General features: G+C 39.9%; 1 protein-coding gene across 2 annotated transcripts in view; it reads left to right on the top strand.

The window, feature by feature from the left end:
• LOC140282128 (actin-binding protein WASF3) overlaps positions 1-16,862 on the top strand; it is a 37,383-nt gene that overhangs the window by 1,135 nt on the left and 19,386 nt on the right. The gene's annotated exons all lie outside the window — the stretch shown is intronic.

Raw genomic sequence — 16,862 nt, 5'->3', positions numbered from 1 at the left:
TAACTCAGATATACCTTATAAAACACTTCTAACTCTGAATCAATTTGTCGAAAAGTAGCTACCAATGTGTGGCACAAAGTTACTGATTCATGGACTGGAACTGTGCAGAGTAGAAATTGATTATGCAAATTATTGGGAGTTACTGTCCAAATTTGGATAACTAGACAGATAACTCTATATGGAATACTAGTACTGTTGTGCATACTGTAAATGCCACTTTGTCAGTCTGATGCAACACTAATATTGGAATAGTTAATTCCAATTATAATTGAATTGAATTGGAGAGAAATGTGAGGACTTTTTTTTAAGTGTCAATGGAATGACTTTTATCACTGAACATAACTACTCTGTTATTAACAAATATACTGAGTCCACCTCAGTGAATCCTTTTAGGTGTTGAATGTAGCATGGGTGAACAGTGATTAGATAATAGCTTTTTTTATATGTTTGCGAAGCCACAGTACAGTACAGAGTTGTATTCATGAGAGACTGTGCTCAGACAAGCTTGCACTGATTTGTTACATAAGCAAATCATCAGAGAAGGAGGGCCAAGAAAACTGAATTCTAAATAAGCGTTAACTGCTCCACCAGGGACATAGTGCAGCTCACATGAATGTATAACTGTAGACACACATTTACAAGCACAGCTACTTTACTTGAGGTAGAAAAGGAAAGACAATGTAGCATTCAAAGGTAACATTCATGACAATGCATTTTTAATGGGCAAATTATCCAAACTGGCTAGGCTAATTTAGCACAACACTTTCTGTTGTTGATTTCACTGGAACAAAAACTCCATTTAATAATTTTCTAAACAAGGTAAGTGTTAGTCAGTTTGAGAAATATTGTTAATGTCACGCCCGAGCTAGCACGCTAAAAGTTTAGTTTGTAGTTTGGTAAAACATAAGAGAAATAGTGTTAATACGGTGTATACCACGCCCGAGCTAGCACGCTAAAAGTTTAGTTTGTGGATTGGTAAAACATAAGAGAAATAGTGTTAATACGGTGTATACCACGCCCGAGCTAGCACGCTAAAAGTTTAGTTTGTGGATTGGTAAAACATAAGAGAAATAGTGTTAATACGGTGTATACCACACCCGAGCTAGCACACTAATAGTTTAGTTTGTGGTTTGGTAAAACAATAAGAGAAATAGTGTTAATACGTGTATACTACGCCCGAGCTAACACGCTAAAAGTTTAGTTTGTGGTTTGGTAAAACAATAAGAGAAATAATGTTAAAACGGTGTATACCACGCCCGAGCTAGCGCGCTAAAAGTTTAGTTCGTGGATTGGTAAAACAATAAGAGAAATAGTGTTAATATGGTGACTGCCACACCAGAGCTAGCACACTAATAGTTTAGTTTGTGGATTGGTAAAACAATAAGAGAAATAGTGTTAATATGGTGACTGCCACACCAGAGCTAGCACGCTAATAGTTTAGTTTGTGGTTTGGTAAAACAATAAAAGGCTTATGTAAAAGCACAACTTTATGTTTTATTTCTTTTTTGTTTGTGTTATGAGTTAGTTACTTATTGATATTTGAAAATGCTAAAAGGGGACCTTTTGTTTTTCTCTGACAGAGCCAGGAAGGATGTTTTCATCTTAAGATAGGCTGATCACTTGCTACCTCAAGCTTTATAGTAGCCAGCAGATATTAGAGTAGTCACAATCTTATATTCTTAGTTACTTAAGACTGAAAGCAAATTATGACATTTTCCAAACACTGTTCCTTCTGAGTTAATCATTCTCATTAATAGAATGTAAGAGACATTATTTTTGCCAGTGCTAGCAGGGTCCTTCAACCTGTTTAGGTGGCAACCTAGCCTATACTGCCACCTTCTGACAACCATTTGCAACCTTTAGTTTAGTCACTCCATTACATGGTGCCATATTGCACAATACGCCATGGTGCCTTTGTTTTTGTTTTCATTTCCTTATTGAAGCGATACTAAACTGTGACACAAAAACACTGCGGGTCACTGATTGAACAAAGAATTGTCACAAAATATGTGCAAGGACCTGATAAACTGCAGCTTTTAAACATTAAAATCAAAGTTATCATCAGCAGCTGTTTCTTTGTTCAGCCCATTTGTAGAAGCTCACTGCTGTGGTCAGTCCAAGAGGTACAAACCCCTTTTTAAAAAATGTTTTCAATTTCTTGCAAACAAAACACAACTGCTATGACAATCAGTAAGTTATCACACCTCCACCACCTTTAGTAGGCTAATTATCCTGGTCGGTGGAATAATCCTTCCTTCAGTTTGAAGAATTCTGTGCCTAAAATATCAAAGCAAGACTTTGCTTGTGTTCAATACCAGAACCGTGTCTATAAGCTCTCATTTCATAAAAGCATCCAGCAAGCTTCATCCATTTATTATTTATCATTTACCCTTGCTTCTCTGTTTCTTTACTGGGTTTGTGTTTTCTAATGACCTTTCTTTCCTCATTCTGTAAAGACAAGATTTCTGTGTTTCATTTCAAAGGTCGACTGAAGAGAGGTTTGACTGAATATCCACTAAAATTAGGTAATGCTTCTGGTTGATATTAGGCTTAAGCTCTTTGTTCAATTGTAAGAGTAGTTCAATACAGTATAGCACTACACTCTGTATAAATGAATAAAAAACATGGATGGCTGCCAACCTGAAACAACCCTTTTGATATTTAATATGTTCTGCACTACGTTTTCCTCTCTCTGCTAGAGATTTAAACCTCCATTTGTTGCCCCCCCCTTTTTTTTTCTCTCTTCTGAAACTCAATGTATGATTATAATTCCAGAAGTAAGTAGTGTGTATTTCACGACTCAGCCATTCAAGGGAGCAAGACAGCTTCTTTGTCCCTTTATGGAAGGCATTTTATATGTTTTCCAGGCACATGTCTTTTTCTCATGGACTGCTGTAGTTTCTTTCTCCCCAAGGATCTTATTCTGGTTCCTGGACCTCAGGTCTGTTTCTCTGCCTCCTCTTTGAACCAGATGTGGTTGGTTTGAATGCTCCCTGGTGAAAAGGCTTTGGGATTGATTTTATATCACAACAGATCTCTGCCTTGCTTGGGTTTTCAATACATGCTCAGTTGTGGCCTAATGGTTTGAACAAACTGTGAAGTTGCACAGCAGCCTCTTCAGGGTGCACTCAGACTGAGTGATGTGGCCACTTAGAGATTCACTCCGGGACTATTCATAGTTTGAATTACCATCTGACATATTGAATGAGATATGACTGTTGGGTGTCCTCAACATATTTTCTCCTGTGCTTACTGAATGATGGTTACAGTTAAATCCTCTTTAAAAGAAGTACAGCTCTGCAAAAATGAATAGGCTTACAGCAACACAGAGACAGCTGCATTTTTGTGAAAAGAATCAAGCTTTTCAACAAGCAAATGTGAAAAATTCTGCAATCGCATCAAAGTTTGACCAAAAAGCGAAACAGGATTGATTTGAGCTTTGAAGGTATTGGTCTCAGATTATTATTTATTTATTTTTGGCATTATGCTGATTCTGTGGTGTAAAACTTCATTCCCATACTGCAGCTTAACCTAGAGACAATCATGTGATTTGCTGGAGTAACTGTATGACTTGGTTATTAACTGTTAACATGGACCTCGTAAGGAGGTCAGGGGGAGGATGGGGATAGTCACATGACTGCCATGTGACTCGTGTTTGGTTTGAGTTGGTTTGTCTTTTTAATTGTATTCCTGGTCTTTATTCTACTGTAATGCTGTTGCCCGCTATTCTGTTAAACATTAAAGAACTTTGTCATTGTTTGGTATTAGAATTGCTTGCTAAAGTTTTGCCAATAAAAGTACTTGGTTACGTTTTCAAAAACATCATGATTTAGTGTAATAATACACAATTAAATATATTTTATCGCTAAATGCTAGCAACATTTTATTTTTTTTTTGACTGTCCAGTCACTGTTGAGTTACCAGTTTGGGAAACCCTGTATGTCCAAAAGTGATGCTTTGGTGGTACCCTCTGCATTCAAAACTGAAGCAGGAGGCTCTTGAACAGGCATTAGTATGTGACGAGAGAGAGGTTGTGGTGATTTTGCACCTAAATCCATAACACTGATGTAAGCAAGCGCTAATTGAAATGTAGTGCCTTAAAAGGGCCGCAAGATAAACAGTAAGTGCTATCCGAGCGCAGCAAACAAGTGGTGCAAATGGTGGTAAATGACTTTGAAATAGTGATGAAAAAATATGATGATTCTCTTAGTTTCATCAAGGTGAATCTTTACAGGTAAATGGAAGCAATTGTGATAATTGAGCTTTGCTTTGCATAATTGTGATAAGCTCAATTTAAATATGACTGGCAAGTTTATAATGTAGTAGGCCTCAGCTTAACAACCCACAAACAGTGCGTCCTAGTCCCCCAGAGGTAGTCTGCAAAAGCTTTCAGAAGTGTGGCACACCACAAGTTTGCTTTATTTTACTCGGTAACAGTTAGAGATGCACAGACATATCAGCCTAATGTCATTGGCCACGTTTCCCAGATTCGCTAAGAGCTTCTTAGAAAATCTGTCATTCTGTCTAGCATTATCAGTCGGTTCACAGCTTTCAGCAATTTTATTATCTTCCCCAATGATATTGATGTTGCCACAGCATTTCACTATCTACGCATCTCTGGTTACGGAACTTATTCTTGTTAGAACTAAATTTTCCCTTTTTAGTTTGGAAAGCATTTCATGTTTTCTGTCATTGTGCTGACTACCTTTTTTTTTTTTTTTAACAAACATCTAGATATAAAAACCTAACTGGGGTTAAAGACCTACCAGGCACAGACAAATAAAGCCACAGAAAAGCATCACATGTGAGGAGTATTAGCCTAAAAGAGAGCCCAAACAAAAGGATTGCTGTTCAGATCTCTGTTGATGATTCACAGTTGTTTTCATTTGTGTGTACATGTGAAAATGATATTCTAGACGTGATCAAAACCCAGATTAGACTGAAAACAGAGACGCTGTTCTATGCACAAGGATTTCCACCACCAATCCACCAACAAAGTCAAAGTTTTCTGAAAAAGCAAACTGCCTCAGCCATAGTAAAGATGCAGTGCAACATCAGAGGATAAATACTGTACATGCAGGTGTCTGCTGCGATGACTAATCGCTTATCTGGCTGTCATAATTGTCAGAAAGAAATTGAACTTTTCTGTCCTGACGTTTTCCCGCCCCACCCTTGGATGTCCAGCTTACTCAGCGATTTCCAGGCTCATTTGTTACCATGGAGATCGATGAGCCTGCCTCATTGTGGCGCCGGTTGCTAGGGGCAGCGTTTGGGTGCTCGCATACAAGTGTTGCTGGTGGTTTTATTGACTAAGCTATCGATCCAGGGTCGACAGTCTCTGGCCACACACTTTTTTTGGAGTGTGCGTCTGTGTGCATGCTGCATAAACAAATGAATCAGTGGCTGGTAAGAATACATCTTTTACATTGTATTTTCATTGATTAATCTGGTGAACCTATCCAAGAAAGGCCGGAGATGAGGGATAGCTCTTTTGGTTTGATATGTCAGTTTCCGGTAAAGACAATACAATTGAAAGCACACTTCGACTAAAAGTGTAGAGATGGGAGATTGCACTTTTTTTTAGGCGATATTGACTTTTTTAAAGGGAGGTGTTTAAAATACCAAAATAATCAGTGATTCAGCTGTAAAACGTAGCATTTTACATTTTACAGAATTGCTCTCAAATGGATTCCCTGCAGTCCGTAGATCATAAAAAAGATGGACATAGCCACCAGGTCTGACAAGTGAAGCCGTTGCTCAGCCGCTTTCAAAGCAGTTCAAGGTTTCTGTGTCAACTGTTGTACGGTTCATCGTCCTCACCGTTCCGCAGGACTCTGCAGTGTCCCGCTGTAGGCGACCACATGCAGCCCCTATGGTGGCAAACTGATGGACTGAACAGGGTGCACAGGGTGCTGGATCAAGTTCTGTTAAAGGCAAGGCAAGGGGAATTTATTATTATTGCACTTTAAAACAACTACACAAAGCAAAGTACTGTACAATACAAGACAAGGAGCAGAGGAACAACTTGGACGATTGTTTTTTAGGAGAGACCTACCATTATCCACACATTTACAATGTACCCTCAAGGTGTACAAGGCAATGCATGGAAAGCTTTGACCCAAAAGGTAGAATGAATTGGACTATATGTATATGCAGTCCCAGTCAGTTTTCGTACATTGAAACCAGGTTTTAAAGTGCAATATCACTAACAGTTACTCCGGGCTGGCTACAAGGGATCTCTAACTTCAGTAAACTAACATCGATAAAGCACTAACTTCTCAAAGGAAACAGAAAGTCACTAAACGTTTCCCTCTCTATTCAATCCAGTTGATTTCACCCCATTTGACCACTATGCCACTTGTCCTTATGGAAATACATCCACAATTGATAAGATATAAAGCCTCAGTGGAAGCATATCTTTGTCCAGTCAGGTTTCAGCTGAACCCACTCATCAAAATATGTTCTCTTCTGACTGACAACAACTAAAAATGCTGAACTCAAGGCTTCTAGAATAATGATTCATTTTCACATCTTTTCTGTCTCATCTTTGGTATAGGATCGCAGCACCATAAATCAGTGAAAAGTGAAGAAAAATCACCTCACTGAAACCATACATGTTCATCCTGAAATGCAGCCAGTCAACTCCACACAAGAGGCTCATGTTCACCAGACTGGCTGCTCTGTGGTGCTCTGTATCCCCCCCAGAACAATAAGAATGGAAAAACACAACGTTGCCGATGGAAGTTTTCTCTGAACTGAGCCTTGCACACTGCTGCTCTGCAGACAGCTTGGATTTTACTCAAGTTTCAGTTGCTCTCTTCCTGTGTTCTTGCACTCTGCTGCTCTGCAGTGCAATTTGATTTGTGCCAAAGGAGCCAGGTTGTGTCGGAGGGGATGGTCCCCTGTGCTTCAGCCATGATTTAATATTCATACTGTCGAGCATTTTCACAGGGATGTACTGCAGATTTGAGCCTCACACAGAATTTTGAAGATTAAGTGTCAGGTACAAGTTTGGGAAGTCGTTACAGAGCTGTAGGTGGCAATGTGAGAACCAGAAATGATCTTTCCTTTAAATTAAAGTTGTCATCTTACTGTGTTGTGTCAAACTAATCCACTGACCATACTGGCTCAGCAACATCTGTGGTATATACAGTAGACATTTGTTTCCTGTCAGAGGTGTTCTCAAACCATTTGTGATGTTGCTGACTTTCTGCCTTTTTAGCTTCATGGGAAATTCAGAGAGTAAGAAGACTTTTTATTGCCACAGATGGATTTTGATAGGATAATAAATCAAGGTGATAAAGTTCTGTCATTTAATGTCTTTTTCTTCACTGGATGAACTAAGACATTCTCGTCTTATTATTACACCAGTTAAAACAATCTCAAATTGTCTTCTCTAAAGGTGTACGTTATGTTATGATCTACTGTTTGTTTATTTTTGGACTTGCAGACATAACTATCCCAAAGTAGTCGTCTGGAATATTTCTCCAGGTTTCTTGAAGGACATTCCAAAGCTCCTTTTTGGATGTTGGCTGCCCCGGGCTCTGAGGACGATTTGTTCCTCCATAAGACCTATTGCCACTGATTTTCAGTCCACTTCTTGTGTAATTTGGCATAGCTCAGCCTTTTCTCCCTGTTTCTTGACAGCCACCCTCCTATGGAGACAGGTAGACTTCAGAGTACAGTAAATAAATCTAGATGCTTCTCTCAGGTCCCGTGTCAGGGTTTTGCTGGATTCTTCCTGAGGACATCACACTCACATACAGCTGATCTGCTGAACAATTTTTTTAGGCCTCCCACTTCATCTTTTGTGCTCCACTTGTCCACTTTACATCGATTTTTCATGAACACACTGCACACCATGGTGTGATATGCCAAGGTTTTGGCTAATAGCAAACTGTGTTATCTTTGGCAATTTTCATAGCCGCAGCCAAAGAACCCATTGGTGGTTTGTTCATACCACTGCAGCTATGCGCTTTCCACCTTTGGCTTTTGTGTCACATGAGAGCGAGACCAACATCCATTCCATACACTTTTGTCACTTCTTGGTTGGGCTGAGGCAATAAAATTACTTGGTTTGGGTTAGAAAACAATCATGGTTAGGACCAAAATACATTCTTGTTACAACATGAATGTGTTGTCATGGATGCCATTTTTTACCCCCACCAACATGTAATAGCTGTCAGGACCTCTAAAGTTTGCAAGGACTATTGCAAGGTCTTGACTGAAGCTGAGGGGGCAAAGCAGCCAAACTCCAAAGAAAAACTTTGATACCCTTTCATAAAGTCTGGAAGACAAATGGTCAAGACCCTTTTGAAAAATGAATGTAAAGTCTGTCTCCTCAGAAGCAACACCCTCACCTGCATGTGTGCCGTTTGTTACATTTAAGCTGGTCTGGAAGTTTTTAAAGCAAACTTTAAAGATCACGCATTCTTTGATCTCTACCCTCTGCTTCCTTTATCCCATTTCGCCAGTTTGAACTGGGAGCAGAGTAACTGGGACGTTGCGATGTATCACATCACAGCTTTAATGTGACCCGTCTCTCCCTGCCTTCATCTCAAAGACCAGCTCTTTCTGCCCTCTAGCCCCGCACCAGTAGACCCAGTTCATTCCGTGCTGCATGTGTGACAGTGCGGGTCACATGGTTGTGCTGGATGACTTGTTGCAATCGTGCTGAGGCTGGCACATTTAATTGTGAGAGACAGGGTCACACAGGGGAGCATGAAGGGAGTTCTCACAACACACAAACACGCTGAGTGTGGCTGCAGTTCTGAAACACAGCGCTCATTGCATTCTTTCTGTGGCTGACCTGTTTACTTACCACATTAGCAGACAATAAAAGAGAGTACAATAGAAGAGATGGTAGGACTAAAGTGCTCAGTAGCTGTGTGTAATAGAAATAAAATTTCTGCTTGAGCTGGTTTTTAAAGGCCCATACCAACTGTTTGACCAGTTTCCACTCTGTTAGATTAATTTTTTACTTATAATGTTACAGAATGGGGGTGTGCTTTGCCTCAGGAGAGGTCAGCAGTGGTGCTACAATTTACAGCAAAAACCACATACTCGGTATGTGAGTAATTGTTAAAGTCATCCACCACTAACTGGAGTATTGAGTACTGGAAGAGATGTATTCAGGTAAGTCTGACTAAGCTCACTATATAATTAATTGACTTATGACACATAATCTCACCATCCGCTACAGTACCAACAAAGAAGTATGCGTTCTTTTAATTTTAAGGTTTAACATGTCGGGACATCGTAAAAATCGTCTGGTTCATAGTAGATCTTAAAATGAGGTAAATACAAGATAAGATAAAAAACAACAGGTGTCATATCACACCATTTCATATTTAATTATTAAAGATTAAGCCAAAATGCAGAAACAGTGTGGAAAAAACTAAGCACACTCCATGATTTGATAGCTTGTAAAGCCATCTTTAGCAGCATTAACTTCTATAAAAACATGTTTCACATTACTGTGGAGGAATTTGGTCCACTCTTCTTTCCAACTATGCCTCAGCTCATTCAGTTTTGTGTGGATTTGTTTATGCACAGCACTCTTATATTCCCACCACAGTATTTCAGGTCTGTACCATTGCAACACCTTAACTCTTTCCAGCCATACTGCTATACAGACAGGGGACCTCACATTTGACTCACAAAGATGATACGTAGGTATAGGAATTCATGGTCGACTCAGTGACTGCAAGGTGCCCAGGTCCTGTGGCTGCGAAACAACCCCAAATCACCAGCCCTCCACCACCGTGCTTAACAGTTGGTATGAGGTGTTTGTGCTGATGTGCTGTGTTTGATTTTCTCCAAACCTGCTGCTGTGCATTTTGACCAGACATCTCTACTTTAGTTTCATCTATCCAAAAGACATTGAGCCAGATATCTTGTGGTTGGTTCAGGTGCAAGAGAGTAAATTTAAGCTGTGCTGCCATTTTCTTTTTTTTTAGAGGGAAGAGGCTTTCTTCCAGAAACCCTTCCGAACAAGCCATACTTGTTCCATCTTTTTCTAATTGTACTATCATGAATCTCAACATTTGACACGCTAACTGAGGCCTGTGGACTCTGAGATGTAGCTTGTGGGTTTTTTGCAGTTTCTCTGAGCATTGCATGATCTGACCAGGGGGAAAACTTGCAGGGGTGTCCACTCCTGGGGTAACCTTCTTTGCGCCAGCAATGTTAAAGACCAACATGTAATGTCACTCCCTTCTCACTTGCCCTTTGTTTTGAACTATTTGGTTTCTTTTATAAAGAAATTAGGCTAGTTCATACTTTACCTGTTTCTGTACCCTCAAGTTTTCTTGTGATATAAATTTCTTTCTTATTTGCAGAAGTACGGTGGTGTACATGGACACTTTTTTTTGTTTTTTTGTTTTGCCTAAAATTTGGGTTAAATTTGTCTCTTTAACAAAATGAAAGCACTTACATATAGTATTAGATTTTTATACACTACCACTCTGGTCTTATTCGTAAATTTTACAGTGATTGGTCCAGATAAGTTTAGTATATGATTATTGGTGAAACCCATAAGGGCAGTTATCATGTTATTCAGTTATGTCTCGGCAAAAGGGTTCAATAAAAACAGATGAGGGCAAATGTAAAGGACTCAACCCAAATGAGAATGCTATATTATATGATAACATTTTAATAATTGTAATACAAAATATTTAAATGGAATGCCAAGATATTAAGACTTAGCATGTGACCATTTAGCCAGTTTTTCTCCCAACTCTGCCTAACAATATCCACAGCAGAATCAAACTGCAAATATTGTTTTACTATCAGCTGTGTCTAGTTTGCGTGTGACTTATTTTTATTTGGGCTCCATTAAAGTAGCTGTTTCAGAGAGGAACTGTAGACGCATGTACTCTAGAAACGATTCAGAAAATGAGATCACTTGCTGGACTTTTATTGCCCCAGCGTAAAACTCTTTTCTGTGTCTTTCTCAGTCCTGCTCTGACCGCTCTAATATTCAGCCAAAAACCGAAAATCTTCCAAAGAAACCATGACAACAACTCCACAGAGTCTGCCGCTTCCTCTCAGAGAAAGTGGGTAGGAGATGATAAAGAGAGGAAGCTCGTGGCGAGTGTAAAATCCCTCGTTTTTCTCTTCTCTATCGTGCTTTGGCGCGATTTGTTTTTGGGGAGGATTAGTGCGAAAGATGGGGTCGGGGGGGTGGGTTATTTTGTGATTGTGATCATTTTGCACAATGTGCTCCTCACCCAAGAGCATCAACAAATGCAGACATCAAAGAGAGCAAAGTCTGAGAGGGGGAGGGGGCATGAGGAATATGGGGTTTTAAGTCTGAGGAGGAGAAAGGAGGCCAGAAAGAAGCCGAGAGCTGGCATATTAGGGTTAAAGTGGGGTTAAAATGAAGATGCATGGCATCTCTATGGTAAAAATTGAAATGTTCACACTCAGCCTGGTTGATGCAACATCAAACGGAATCGCTTTTCTTATGATTTGGCAACCTCAAAGAAAACTTTTGATTCTCACACAGCTGACAGCTTGTCTCAGTCATTTCTTATTGATAATGGGTCTTTTTTTTTGCTTTGTTCAGCGCTTCCATCCAAGTTGCCTTTGTGAGCTGACACTTGGCATCCAGCCAGGCAAAGAACTTCCCAGGCTTGCAGAGCAAAATCGGAGTAATCCTGACTCAGAATAAAACATAGGCTCTGTTTCACTGTGCAGGTTCACTTTCTTGTTTTCAGAGATGTGTGCTCATCGCCTGTCTGTCAGGTCTAGGTTTACAGTCCTACCTTTTATATATTTCATGGTTTTCAACCTGTTTGTGGTAAGTTGTGGAATGTGCTGAGGGCGTGCAGTTTCCCTGATCCAGACAAATGGTGACAGATAAATTTTTCTTTCGTAAAACAAAGGTAATACTTTTTTTTCTCTGATAAAATCTTTACAACTTACACCTGAGAGGATCAAAACAAAGCACTTTTTCATTTTTTTTCCCCTCCATTATCACACGATATTCTCAACTTTGAGAGTTGAATATAACTTATAACTTATAATATTGGGGTTTGATGAAGTGGCCTATGCCAATTGTCATTGGACGACAGCTGGCTAACCAGTCCATCTGTGGTTAGTTTTTATGTGACAACTAAATCAAACTACAGCCAAAAAAATGACAGGACGTGCAGGATGTGCTGGACTATAAATTCCTGCCTGTAATGTGGCCCTCTCCTGTTACTGATGCCTGCCACCCTTGTTGCCTGGTACTTTTTTTTTTTCGTTTGGCTAAAAAATTGGTGAAAAATGTCAGATCTGATGGGAGAAAGGAAGAGATGGAGACAAGACATGAGAGAGAAAATGGGCTTTACCAGAGGGAACTCCATCAGGCTGCCAAGGAACAAGAAGCTCAGGTTAACGTCTGAAAAGCCACCTGTTTTCATTTTCAGTTTCCTTTTTTCTTGTTCTGGTTGTGACTAGGATATTGACTAATAAGAAATCCTCCTAAGCTGAAAGGACTCTTTTTATCAAAGCGGGTATAAGGTTTGACATTTTTGCGTAAAGAGGGGGCGTTCATTTAGGTTGTTTTTATGTTTTAACTTGAACTGTACCTGTGCTGATTTGATTTAAGTTCCATTGTGTAAGATCAAGGGCGATCTGTTGGCCATGGAAAATTGTATTCATAACTATGTTTGTGTTTGTGTAGAGTCATGTAAAAATAAGAATGGTTGTATTTTCATTACTTTTGAAGGAGCAGTTTATATCCAAAAGGGGGGTTTCAGGAACTTATGATGGAACAGGAGTCACAATATATAAATGTCACAGTACAATGTCATCACACTTAGTAGAGTTGTTAGACACAATATGGGAAATCATTAAGACATTACAGTAGCATAAAATACCTGCTGTAACCACAGACAAATAGGCGTCACTGGGAAGGAGCTGAGAGGACGCCACACGAACGTCCATGTTGCATAAAGCTTGTGTTTTAGATTTGTTCTAACCTGATTTCTGGAAAAATTGACAGCCATGTCATGCATGCATGCATATAGCATGTCTTATGAGGAAAGATACAAATTTTTAAAGCATTGTGCAGCATGAGCTGTCACATTAACAGGAATCTAGACTGTTCTCTAATGCAGTTTATCATCTAATTATGTCATTATGAAGAACCAGCACTTGTCATTTTCTGTAGTTTCTGTTGGAACGCTAATTAGCTCTGATTATACGGAGTGTTCCTATAGAGCAGGCGGGGGTTGGGTGGTGTGACAGGGTGAATAGCAGGTTGGGACAGACACAACTTGGTTTGGCACAGTGGGAGAGGTATGTTTGAGTGTGTACATGATCTAAAGAATGGACTCAAGCCTACATGTCCGAACAGACGGCGCAGTAATAGCATTAGCTGTTTCTTCCCTGACCCCCCGCAGGGATGAAGAGTTTGATTAAGGACAGTAATCAGTATTGTCTCCACTGTATGTGTCCATCTGTACAAAGCCATGCACATGAATTAATTTAGAATTAAATAAATCTGGTATTTACTGTACATATTTGAGAATACCCTTTGTGAAACTGGAAATGTTTGGGTACATCAACCAGATTGGTGGTAGGTGGAGGGCTGGAGTTTGGTACAGCCTCTCAGCACCCCTTTAAAAACGGGCTCCAATCAGCTTTGAATCAGAGGGATAAAGTCTTATCTGATTACAGCTGTAATTACACCCACAGCCATTTAAAACATTATGATTAGGGTGTTAAGGAGGTGTTAAATGTTGTTACAGAGTTGGGGGGGGGGGTTCCCAGAGAGGCACATAAATGGTGCATGGGAATCAGTTTTGAATCATATTCATAAGTCTCTTATAGGTGACTTGCCTTGCTATGTGCTTTGAAACATTATTCCAGTTCCGACCAAACCCTAAGTTCGACCTCAGCTGGGATGCAACTGTTAATCTTGTTTACTTGCACCTTGGTGACATGAAGTTGTAAGCCCAGAAGTTGTGGCCTAGCATTATTATTTAATTCCAGTTTAAACTTAATTGAAATCACTTGGTGTGGATCTAATGTATGCTAGTGAAATTTAGAGGTGCAGTCGGGCGCATTTTTTTTCTTTTCAGAGGAGCCATCTTTTCCATTAGATATGCTAAGCTAAGCAAAGCTGACTGTCTCATGACTGCAGCTTCATATTAAAGGTGGATATCCTCTCATGTAATTCTTGACAACAGCTATTTTATTCTCTATAGTTTGAATTATTGGGGCTCGTGGATACAAATAACTGGCATAATGTGAGGAAACAATGTTGCAGATGTTAGCAGGTGCTAACGGTCGCTGGTGCGGCGTTTCATGTGGCTGCAACCATGCACCGCAGTGTCCTTAAAATTTAATCTTTTCACAAATCTCCGGTCTTAACTGACCTTTCAGAAGAAGCTTTTTCAGTGCTGTGCCCTAAACTGTCCAATGCTGTCAAAGTGCTGGTGTCAGATTTCGTTAAATCCTCAGTCCTACTTATGTGCAAAAACTAAAAAGTAGAAACTTTTAAATCATAAGTCTGCCTTTCCTCTCCTTCCTCTTTCTTCCTCCTTTTTATATTTTTCTGTTTGTCTCCCAGGCCCTTACTTGCAGACTCTCTTTCATACTATTTTCAGAAGCACAGTGAGTTCCGCTTTTGAGCAGTAGAGCAGATTCCTTCAAGTGTTGTCATGACAACACTCTCATGGAATCACGACATACTTTGGCTAATCTTCTACCTCTTTCTTATCTGTCTAATTTCTTTCTTCACTTTGGGCCTTAAAAGTCTAACATGTTTGAAACTATGCAATCCAAAACTTTAAATCCATTTATTATCTATAATTCCTAACATCTGACATGAAAAATGTCACTGAAGGCACTGAAGACAAACATGTTGATTTTTTTTAGTTGAGTTTTTGGCAGATGAGGAGAACAGTTTCTGTCATTCTAAAGGTGAGATGTGTCTCATTCTTACTAGGTATGGATTTTAGTAGTTCAGCAGTTCTGGGCCTCCTTGCTGTATTTAATGTTTCAGAATGCACCAGAAGTTTTCAGTTGGTGGTAGGACTGCACTGCTGGCCTGCACTGCCTTTATGCAGAGACAGGTTGTCATAATACATGTAGTATGTTGTTTGACGTCTTGCTGAAATATGGAAGGGTTTTCCACAGAGAGTCAGAAAGTTAATTTAATTCATTGGGAAATGTTCCACCAGTTGTTGAGTTGTCAGTAGGTTTTCTTCCAATGATATACCATATTAAACTCAGGTTCTTCACCAATTAATTCAACTTCTGAATAAAGGAAAAAGAAAAAATCCAGCAAAGGACACCAGTAACCTGAAACAAGACCTAAGAGAGACAAATTTGGTCTCTCAGTTGCTCCATGTACTGTTCACCGAAGCGTCATCAGAAATGGTCTCCATCGAAGAGTGGCTGTCAGGAAGCCATTCTTAAGGAAGGAAAGCAGGGAGAAAAGGCTGAGGTATGCCAAATGACACAAGAAGTGAACTGAAAATCAGTGGCAACAGGTCTTATGGAGGGCTGAATCCTCCCCAGAGCCCAAACCTCAACATTAATGAAGCAGTGTGGGATCATCTTGACAGAGAACAGAACAAAAGGCAGCCAACAACTATTCCTGAAGACTACTTAATGAAATGACTAGAAAGCTTGTCTAAGAGGGTTCAGACTGCGATGAAGAGTAAAGATGATCGTACCAAATATTGACTTTCAAACTTATTACAATTGTACAAATTCTGTTTTAGCCTTATATACAACTGTATTTCCAAATATTTGCACATTTTCAATAAATCACTGCACTTGTTTACAGTCCCCATGGTAATATCTAAAGAAATCAATGTCAGCTCAAAATCTCTGCGCAGAACTGTAAAGTACTGGGAGATTAAGATTCAAGTTCTTTTCTGGGGCTGTCTTCTAATGCGTTGTCTTGGTGACGATGACCGATGCCATTTTTTTCCCTACAGCTGACCCAAAAGCGCTTGAGCGAGAAGACAAAGAGGCTGTGGCTCAAGAGTGCAGTCGGTTCGTGTGTCTTATTTTTGCTCTCAACACACACATTCGCTGATTTTAAACAAAAAAAAAAAACAAAAAAACAACTAACATGCTGTCAGATCAACACAGAATTGAGGGGGAAACCCACTCAGTGTTGGACACTGGGGACTCGAAAGGAAAAGATAATTCACCCTTACTGATTTATTCATGAAACCGGGCGTAGATGGAGAGAAGACGTGGAGCGAGAACACGTACAGGAGTGCGCAGAAAGGACGAGTGGTGAAGGATCCGGTAGACGAGACAAATAAGATATGAAGAGGCAGCAAAGGGGGATGAGAAGGAGGATGTATGTATTATTAAACAGCAAGGGTGTTAGATTATTTACAACAGCTGGAGGAGGAGGTCGATATTGGTTCACACACCCACACAGGGAATTACATTTTTAAGACAGACCTGCACAATTTTCGGTGGTTTGTGTAATTGAATGTCAGAAGCTATTAAAGACTGTAAGAGAAGGAACACAAGAGACGTAAAGAGGACAAACTAGTCACTTTTTATTAAAGTTGGCATGTGTGCTTCTGTCTAGACAAACAAATGAAGGGCCACACACACACACATTTTTTTCCCCTGATGTGTAATCAACTGAGAAGACTTAAGTTTGGCCAGAAACACACGTTTTGGCAGCAAATTCATTCGTCGTTGTTCGACTCTTTTGTTTTCACTCCTGCCATCGTGGAAATGTTTCCTGTGCTCGTGATCACAATAGAGGTGTGGGAAGCAGTGGGAGAATGGTGCGTTTCGGCACAGTGACCTAAGAAGTCTAACGCACACCTCCCACATGCACATATCCACGCCCGCTCTCAAGTGCACACGCCAAGACACTCGTGTCA

This window comes from Leuresthes tenuis, unplaced genomic scaffold (genome assembly GCF_036924035.1).
Source record: "Leuresthes tenuis unplaced genomic scaffold, fLeuTen1.0.hap1 SCAF_22, whole genome shotgun sequence".
Lineage (NCBI taxonomy): Eukaryota > Metazoa > Chordata > Actinopteri > Atheriniformes > Atherinopsidae > Leuresthes > Leuresthes tenuis.
Note: the sequence above shows the minus strand (reverse complement) of the source record. Positions and strands in the feature narration are given on the sequence as shown.